Source organism: Mobula birostris, chromosome 15 (assembly GCF_030028105.1).
Source record: "Mobula birostris isolate sMobBir1 chromosome 15, sMobBir1.hap1, whole genome shotgun sequence".
NCBI classification, from domain to species: Eukaryota; Metazoa; Chordata; class Chondrichthyes; order Myliobatiformes; family Myliobatidae; genus Mobula; species Mobula birostris.
Genome location: NC_092384.1, coordinates 20,367,801 through 20,376,932, shown reverse-complemented (window position 1 = coordinate 20,376,932; position 9,132 = coordinate 20,367,801). Strand labels below are relative to the sequence as shown.

Sequence of the window (9,132 nt, the reverse complement as noted above, 5' to 3'; positions counted from 1 at the left end):
GTTGATCGAAACCAGATTCAACGCTTCCTCCTTTCCTGCCTCTCCGCAGCTGTCATTTTCTCCTCCGTGCTGTGCCGCTGCTCAAGAAGCTCAAAATAAATCTATTATTAAGGTACAGAAATGTCACCATGTACTTCCCTGAGTTAATTTTCTTGCAGGCCTACTAAGTAAATGCAAGAAGCAATGTCAATTGAATCCAGGAGTCAATAAAAGACTGCACCTGACAGGATGGACAAACAGCATGTGCAAAAGACAACAAACCGCAAATACAAAAGAAAAAAATAACAATAAATATTGTGAACGTGAGATGAGGAACCCTTGAAAGTGAGCCCATAAGTTGTGGGAACGGTTCAGTGATGGGGCAAGTGAAACATAGAAAACCTACAGCACAATTCAGGCCCTTCGGCCCATAATGCTGTGCTGAACATGTACTTACTTTAGAAATTACCTAAGGTTACACATAGCCCTCTATTTTTCTAAGCTCCATGTGCCTATCAAGGAGTCTATTAAAAGACCCTATTGTATCTGCCTCCACCACCGTCACTGCCAGCCTATTCCATTCACTCAGCACTCTCTGCATAAAAAAAACTTACCCTGACATCTCCTCTGTACCTACTTCCAAGCAGCTTAAAACTACGCCCTCTCATGAAGCTGAGTGAAGTTATCCACTCTGACTCAAGAGTTTGCTGGTTGAAGGATAATAACTGCTCCTGAACATGGTGGTATTGATCCTGAGTCTCCTGTACATTCTTCCTGATTGTAGTAGTGAGAAGAGAGCATGGCCTGGATAGTGGGAGTACTTGCTGGTGTATACTACCTTTCTGCAACAGTGTTCCGTGTAGACGTGCTGAATGGTGGGGAGAGTTTTACCCATGGTGGACTGGGCTGTATCCACTACTTTTTGGAAGATTTTTCATTCAAGGGCTTTAGTGTTTCCATACCAGGCTATGATGCAGCCAGTCGAAGTTTGTCAAAGTTTTAGATGTCATGCCAAACCTTCACAAACTTCTAAGGAAGTAGAGATGCTACCTGCTTTCTTCATAATTGTACTTGCGTGCTGGGCATAGGACAGATGCTCTGAAATGAGAACATTGAGAAATGTGAAGTTTCTGATCCTCTCCATCTCTGACTTCCCAATGAGGACTGGCTCATGGACCTCTGGTTTCCCCCCACTGAAGTCAATAATCAGTTCCTTGTTCTTCCTAACATTAAACAAGAGGTTGTTGCTGTGGCACGACTCAGCCAGATTCTCAATATCCCTCCTATATGCTGGTTCATTAACATAAATGTCAGCAGACTTAAATATGGCATTGGAACTGTGCTTAGACTCACAGTCATAAGTATAAATTTATAGAGTCATTGAAAGTAAGTCTGTAGACTGTGGAATCATTTTGGTGTTGAGGTGAGTGAAGGTATCCACGCTGGTTCAGGAATCTGATTGTTGACGGGTAACGACTGTTCCTGAACCTGGTGGTGTAGGGCCTAATGTTCCTCACCCTCCTTCCCAATATCAGCAACACGACCAGTCCATGCTCTGGGTGGTGGGGCTCCTTTATGATTGATGCTGCAGTCTTGTTGCAGCTTGGGCACAATATCACCATTTTACTCCAGTTCCTCCTGTATTTGTTGCCGTAGTATTGTACGAAACTCTATTGTTCCATAAGATACAGTTGCATTGAGAATATTCCAGTGCTCTCCCATTAAGATTGGTCACTGCATCACACAAGCAATAGCCACAGTACAGCTGACCTGCTGAACAAGGATCAAGGATCAACTTTATTCACCGTATGCGTTTATGTGTATTAGGAACTTGCTGTGGTGTGTTGGTGGGACATGCAACAGAATACAACATTCGACAATTATAAAGAATCATATAAAAAATAAGGTTAGAGGTTAAAGTACAGATACAAAGTAAAATGTGTTTTAATACATAAATACCAGCATGTATTTACAAGGCAAGGCAAGGGTTAGCAAAGTCCAGGCAAGAATAGATTGCAAATAGATTGCAGACAGCTCAGGCAAGAAAGATCTTTGAAGAACCTAGCTTCCCTTTTCACAGCAGGTAACTGGAGCCATTTTAGCTAACTGCGATCAGATAAGAATAAAACAGAAGGATGCAAGGGGCACGTACACCAACTAAGGGACGATAACTTTTCTAATTTCCAAGTCATTAGTTTGCAGTTTCTATAGACTTTTAACACCTGTACTGTGAATGGTGATTGATTTTGCAAGTAAGGAATTCAAACATGTATAGTTTACCAAGTGATCAATATCTGTCACTGCTGGTCAATTCTGTATAAAAATGGCATTCCTCTGTTGATACTTCACAACAGTATGGTTGCCATGCTGTTCTCCCTGTGCACAAGTAAAATGAAGTATGATTGAGGAACATGTGTGAGTTTTCAGGGCCCAGTTGATCTGTGATGCCACTTGGAGGGATTTGAAAACAAGGCTGAGTTTGTTATAGTGGAGACAATGCTTCTCCAAGAAGCAGCATAAATCAGTGGAACATGGATAACGTGTTAAAAGGAATTTGGTGTGATCTAGGTACAAGGCGATAGAGCTATAGTTGACCTTAAGGACATTTAGCATCGAAGAAGAGGAGCTAGCTGGGATAATCAAATCTGGAGGTTACAAAGGCATGAATGAGAAACTTAGCTGCAGGTGAAGAGAAGAAGGGCCGTGTTCTGAAGTTGTGAACTAGTGATTTTAAAAGTGGCATGGATACATTGTCCCATATGTTGAAACACTACCCTATCCTCTTCAGATCAACACCAGCTCTTTCACCCTGCTGACATCAAGGTTGGTGTCTGTTGTACTGACACAGTAGCGGAAAGTTTGTGATCTCTTTCCCATGCTCCATCTCACCATTGTTGTTGATTTGGCCAGCAACGGTGAACTCAAAGAACAGAAAATGCTGTAAATACTCAGCAGCCGGGGCGTATCTGTGGGAAGAAAAATAGTCAATGTTTCAGGATGCATGAATATAAAGTCTTGTTGCAGTGATGAAGGTGGCAGCTTTTATTTTGTACAGACAGATACGTCAACTTATATAGAACAGTGCAACACAGTACAGGCCCGAGAGCCCATAATATTGTGCTGACCTTTTAATCTCCTACAAGAGAAATCTAAACCTTTCCTCCCACATGGCCCTCCTTTTCTCTTTCATCCTTGTGCCTGTCTAAGAGTCTCTGAATTGTTCCTAGTGCATCTGCCTCGACCTCCACCCCCGGCTGTGTATTCTATGCAACACAATGCTCTGTGTGTTTTTAAAAAAAGGAAAAAAAAACCTATCTCTGACGTCCGCCTTAACTTTGCTCTAATCACCTTAAAATTATGCCCTCTCATTCAAGCCATTTGTGTCCTGTGAAAAGTCCTGGGTCAATGCTTCATAGAATCTTATTCACCTCTATCAGGTCACCTTGCTCCAGAGAAAAGCCCTAACTCACTCAACCTATCCTTGTGGCATCAGCTCTCCAATCCACACAGCGTTCTTGTAAATCTCCTTTACAGCCTCTCCAAAGCTTCCACATCCTTCCGATAATGAAGTGAGGAGAACCGAACGTGAACACGAGATCCTGCCGATGCTGGAAGCCCAGAGCAAAGCACAAAAATGTTGGAGGAACTCAGCAGGTCGGGCAGCGGCTATGGAAATGAACGATGTTTTGGGCTGGAAGGGAAGGGGGAGGATGACAGAATAAAGAGGTGGTGGTGGGAGGGGAAGGAGTTTAGGCCAGAAGGTGATATGTGAAGCCACGTGGATGGGAGAGGGGGTGAAGTATGAAGATGAGAGGTGATGGGTGGAAAAGGCAAATGAATTTCAAATGCCATTTTAGCAAACTCCAAAGACCTTGTTTTAAATCCATGGTGTTTGTTAGCAGTTGGGCAACATTACAAGAAATGCACGTCGCTCCAGGACTGTGCCTGGATTATTTGAGGTGCAATGCCTCACTTCATTTCCACAACGACTTGACAAGCAAATTCTTGACAAACCAAAATGCAGTCTGACAGAAGGTAAATTCCTCAGTCATTCTGCAGTGATGGTCAGGTGGGAGAACTCTTACCCACCTGATCAAGTAAAGCATGTGTAATTCATTAAGATTTACCTTTCTGTGTGGTTCCTTCAGGTTGTTATAGGCAGGGATTGTAATGTGGACAAGCTCCCACTACCTATTAAATGCTCCCAATGGTGTGCACCTCAAACAGCCTCTGACAAGCAAGCCCAGCTCCTGGCCTTCATGGGTGGCTCAGCTACTAAGCCCAGAGGAACCGTTTCTACTGACAGGAGAAGGGGCAAATGGGGGTTACTGGCGCTTTAAAACCAGTCACTTCGGGCAGATGGAGCTCAGTTGTCATGGTTTGCAGCTCGGGTAGGAGAAGGAAAACTCTGATTTCAAACCTCTGCTGCCTTGCAGCTGTACCCACTCATGGGGAAGGCTTCAGGAGTAAACCTCAAGGGAAAAATCTGGAACTGGAGTCCCTAAGGCAGTCCCACATTGAATTCAATGCTGACTGGCAGCTCCTGAGATGCTGCTGGTACCAAACTGTATTGGTCTCTGGTGTTCCTCTGGCAGCTGCGTGGACAAGGGGGAGCTTGCTCTCCATATCGTACTGCCCAGGCGTGCTCTCCATATCGTACTGCCCAGGCTTGCATAGCTAGACAGCCAGGACACAATATCCATGGTCAACTTTGACCGACGGAGGCCCTCACTCACTCACCTGTCTGTGAGCAGAATCCTTTTCCCAATTGGTTTATGCCAGCTACAAATTGTACACAAATTTCCTTTTCAAGTTGCTGGTTTAAAGTTACAGTTTGTTGTTGAAACTATCTCAACATGGAGTTGGAGACAGATGCAAATAAAAACTGGTTTGATTATAAAGGCTGAACAGTTGGAAGGGAGTAGTAACAATTACAATTAATAAGCACTTGTAAAACAGCTAATTTATTATTTCATTTCCATAGATGCTGCTTGAGATTTCCTGGCTTGCTGAGTTCCTCCAGCCGTTTGCGTGTGTTGCTTTGGATTTCCAGAACCAGCAGACCTTTTCATGTTTTAAATTTAGTACTTGCATTCACAGAATATTTGCACACAGTTACCAGCTGATTTTTGGTAAAGGAACTTCAGTACTCTGACGTTCTCATCTCTCTTTGGAACAAAGCTCAAACCAATCATTCCTCTACCGCCCAGCTGCTTAGCTGGAGGAACTGGTTGGCAAGCTGAACAACTTCCCCCTTAGAATTTCTTTCTTGTTTCAAACGAAAGGGGACCTGTATCTTTTCAACAACAGGATGAAGTAGTGCAGGTGCTGGAAAACTGAGTGAAATGTAAAAATAATGAAAGCAGAGGAGTACTCAGCAGGTCAGAACACAAAGAGTCAGAGTTATACATCACAGAAACAGGCCCTTTAGTCCTACTTGTCCATATTGACCAAGGTGCCTGTCTGAGCTGGTCCTTTCTGCTTGCATTTAGCCACAACTTTCTATCCATGCGGTTGAGCAAATGATTTTTAAGTGTAATTGTATCCATTTGTACTGCTTACTTTGGTAGCTTGTTCCACATACCCACCACTTTCTGGGAGAAAGGTCCACTCCTGACATCACCTCTAAGTCTTTCTCTTTTCACCTTGATACTTTGCTGTCCACTGTTAGACTCTACTACCCTGGGAGCATTTCTGTGACTATTCACCTTCTTTATGCTCTATATGTGTCAGCAATTATAAATCTCCAGGAGGGCATCCCTTGGTCTCCTTCATTCCAGAGAAAACAGTCCCAGCTTATCCAATCTCACCTCACAACTCAAGCTCTCCAGTCCCGCCAACATCCTTGTGAATCTTTTCTGCGTCCTCTCTGTTTGAATTGCCTACTTCTTGCAGCATGACAATCAAAACTGCATGTAATATTTCAGTGGTAGTCTCACCAAAGTCCTACTTCGCTGCACCATGATGCCCCAACTTTAATACTCAATGCACCAACAGAGGAATGCAAGTATACCAAACACCCTCTTCACATTTTCTACCTTAGTCACACACTCAAGGAACAATCTACTTGTTTCCTACGTGCCTCTGTTCTACAATGCTCCCCAGGACCCCACGTTTTACTGCACAAGTCCTGCCCTGGTTTAACTTTCTAAAGTGCATCACTTTGAACCTGTCTGACTGAGGGTTTGACCAACTTCCCTGTTGATTTAGATCTGCAGTAACCTTGGGCAACCCGTTTCACAGTCCACCGCGTCAAAATTTTGGTATAATCTATATACTCACTGATCTCACCACATACAATCTCAGCCAGATTGTTAGTATAAATATATATATATATCAAAGTAAGATTTATTATTAAAGGACATGTATGTTACCATATACTACCTTGGGATTAATTTTCTTGCATGCATTTATAGGGAAATAAAGAAATGCAATAGAATTTATGAAAAACTATATATATAAACAAAGACTGACAACCTTTATAACACAAAATGGGACTCTGCATTGATTCTTGTGACAATTTCTACCAGCCTGCCCTTATCAAATGATTTCCCACATACAAAGACTATCCTCAGTGCAACTTGCCCACCCAAATGCAGGTCTATCTGGTATCTCAGAATACGTTCCCATCACTGAGTTGAGGCTCACCAGCCTATAGGTTCCTTCTTAACGAAAGGCAGAGCAGTAGCCACCTTGCAGTCCTCCAATACCTCACTGGTAGCTAAGGAGGATACAAGTGTCCTCTGCTGGGCCCCAGAATGTTTCTTTTCCTTTTCCTTGCAGCCAACTCCTCCTCCCTTCTAACACTGATGTGCTGCAGGGCATCACCGTTCTCTGACCTGAATTCCTCACCTTGCTTTAGACTTAGTCCTTCTCCTAAGGCTTCACACATACTCGACCAAACTGATACTTAAGGAAACCTGTCTCTCCCTAGCTACACTTTGGCCTTAACATATTTATAGGATGTCTTGGGATTCTCCTTAATCATATCTGACAAAGTTACCTCATGTCTCCTTTGTGCCCTCCTGATTTACCTTTTTTGCACTCCTATGTCCCAGATACTCCTCAAGGGATTTGTTAGATCCCAGCTCTCTAGAACTAAAATAAGTTTTCTTGTTCCTGACTGAAGCCTCAATATCCTTCATTAGTGAGGCTTCCCTAATCCTGCCAGCCTTGCCCTTCACTCAAACAGGAACACACTGGCCCTGAACTTTCCCTATCCATATTGACTATAACACACCTTTACAGAATCTTATATTCTCCCATATTCCATCAACTTCCTCAAAACCTTCCACACACCTGCACACTAGGGATCTTCTGTGGTCTCCTTTTCACTGGAGTAGTTAAAATTACCCAACACATGAGTGATAGCAGCGTACTCACCATCAAGGATGTATAAACAGAAAGGTCCTCCCCCTCCTCCTTCCCCCGAAGGTGAGGACTGTACATTTAAATGATTCATCCTTCTTTGGGAAGAAACCTGTTTTTTAAGACATAAGATAAAGAGGCAGAATTAAGCCATTTGGCACATCCAGACTGCTCCACCATTTCATCATGGCTGATCCATTTTCCCTCTCAGCCCCAATCTCCTGCCTTCCCCACACCCACTGTATCCCTTCATGCCCTGGCCAATCAAAAATCTATCAACCTCTGCCTTAAATATACAGCAACTCACTCTTATTAATTAGACCAATCAACCTTTAAATGTTTCAGTTGGAAACTGTGGTGGCATTGCAGTTAAATTACCAGACTAATAACCCAGGACTGAAAGAGACCAGAGTTCAGATCCCATCAGATAGTGGTGGAACTTAAATTCAACTTGGAAAGGAATAAACAAACAAACAAGTAGTCTCAGCCAGTGAACCTGAAAGGGAGAGGTCTAACAGAGCCTGTAGGGTGAGCCAGGGTTAGAGACGTATGGAGCAAAGAAGCAAGTAACCCAGGAATACGTGACAGTAGTCGGCTGCAGGGTGAAGCAGGCAAAGCAGGGTGTTTGGAAGTAGAGTCAGTAATGTGAACTGCTGCAGGATGGTGAGGCAGTGCACCAGCTAAGGGAAGTAGAGACAAACAGAGTAGGCGGTGGTTAGTGAAAGCAGGGCACGCAGGTGGTGGGTGGCAGGAGACCAGCAGCTTCAGATTACAACTGTTCACCTTTCAAGAGAAAGTGAGAGCTGCCCTGTTACTCATTATCAGATTGCCTATCGCAATATAGCTACAGGAATCAGTGCAGTAAACATCATGGACCAGCTCTGTTCACTTGATCTTTTATGTCAATTACCAGCAAAATAAAAACGGCTTTTATTCCAGGATAATTATAAAAGAAGAAGAGAGAGCATAAAAGATAGCTAGCAAATCAGATGAAAACACAAGTACAACCTACAGGCATACTAAAAGGATAGTATTAAAGTTTTGGAATAACTTGAAGCTATTTTTCTTTCCACAGACACTATGTGACTTGATGAAGGGGTTCCAGCATCTGCAGATTTCCTTTTCAGTTTGCTTGGAATAAAGGGCTCCCAATTTATACTTCCAAGTTTCTGCCTGATAGCCTCATATTTCCCATTACTCCAATGAAGGTTCATTCACAACTGACAAAGTGTGTGTATTGGGGGTGTCAAGGTGAATGGGGGCATTGCAGGCAAATGGCAGAGCAGGCCACAGGGGGAAATGGACAACCTCTGCACCTCACATGGTTTTAAATATCAGAAGAGTTCCCAGCACTCTGAACAACCAACAAGAATAAAGGGGAAAGTATCTGACCTGCTGTCAGGCTGCTGAAAATGAGCTGTGACATGTTCCATGTTATAACACTGACTACACATCAGAAGTGGTTCACTGGACAGAAAGAGATGTTCTATAGTCAGGGGAGGCTCATTTAGAGGAGTTCCGGTATGTGTGGACCCACATGTCAGTGACAGAATGTAAAACGGGGGATCACAGTGACGCTACAGCAAACCTGTTTTCTGAACTGAATTAGATTATGTGCACATGATTAAATCCTCAATGACATTGGATTTGGTCCTTAAATTACCTGCCAGATGCAGACAACTATAATAAAATTTTTTAAAAAGCTCTAAGGCATTCAAAATCCTTATGATCCATATACTTGCTATATATATTTATTGTTCAAAGTCAATCTATTATCAATGTACA

At 43.0% G+C, this 9,132-nt stretch overlaps 1 long non-coding RNA gene across 1 annotated transcript; it reads right to left on the bottom strand.

The window, feature by feature from the left end:
- Positions 1 to 2,767: 2,767 nt before the first annotated feature.
- LOC140210252 (uncharacterized) lies at positions 2,768 to 7,985 on the bottom strand. The gene is made up of 3 exons (XR_011889192.1): positions 7,844 to 7,985; positions 7,363 to 7,459; positions 2,768 to 2,945 (listed from the first exon to the last, which is right to left on the bottom strand). It is a non-coding gene; the product is annotated as an uncharacterized lncRNA (long non-coding RNA).
- Positions 7,986 to 9,132: the final 1,147 nt, after the last annotated feature.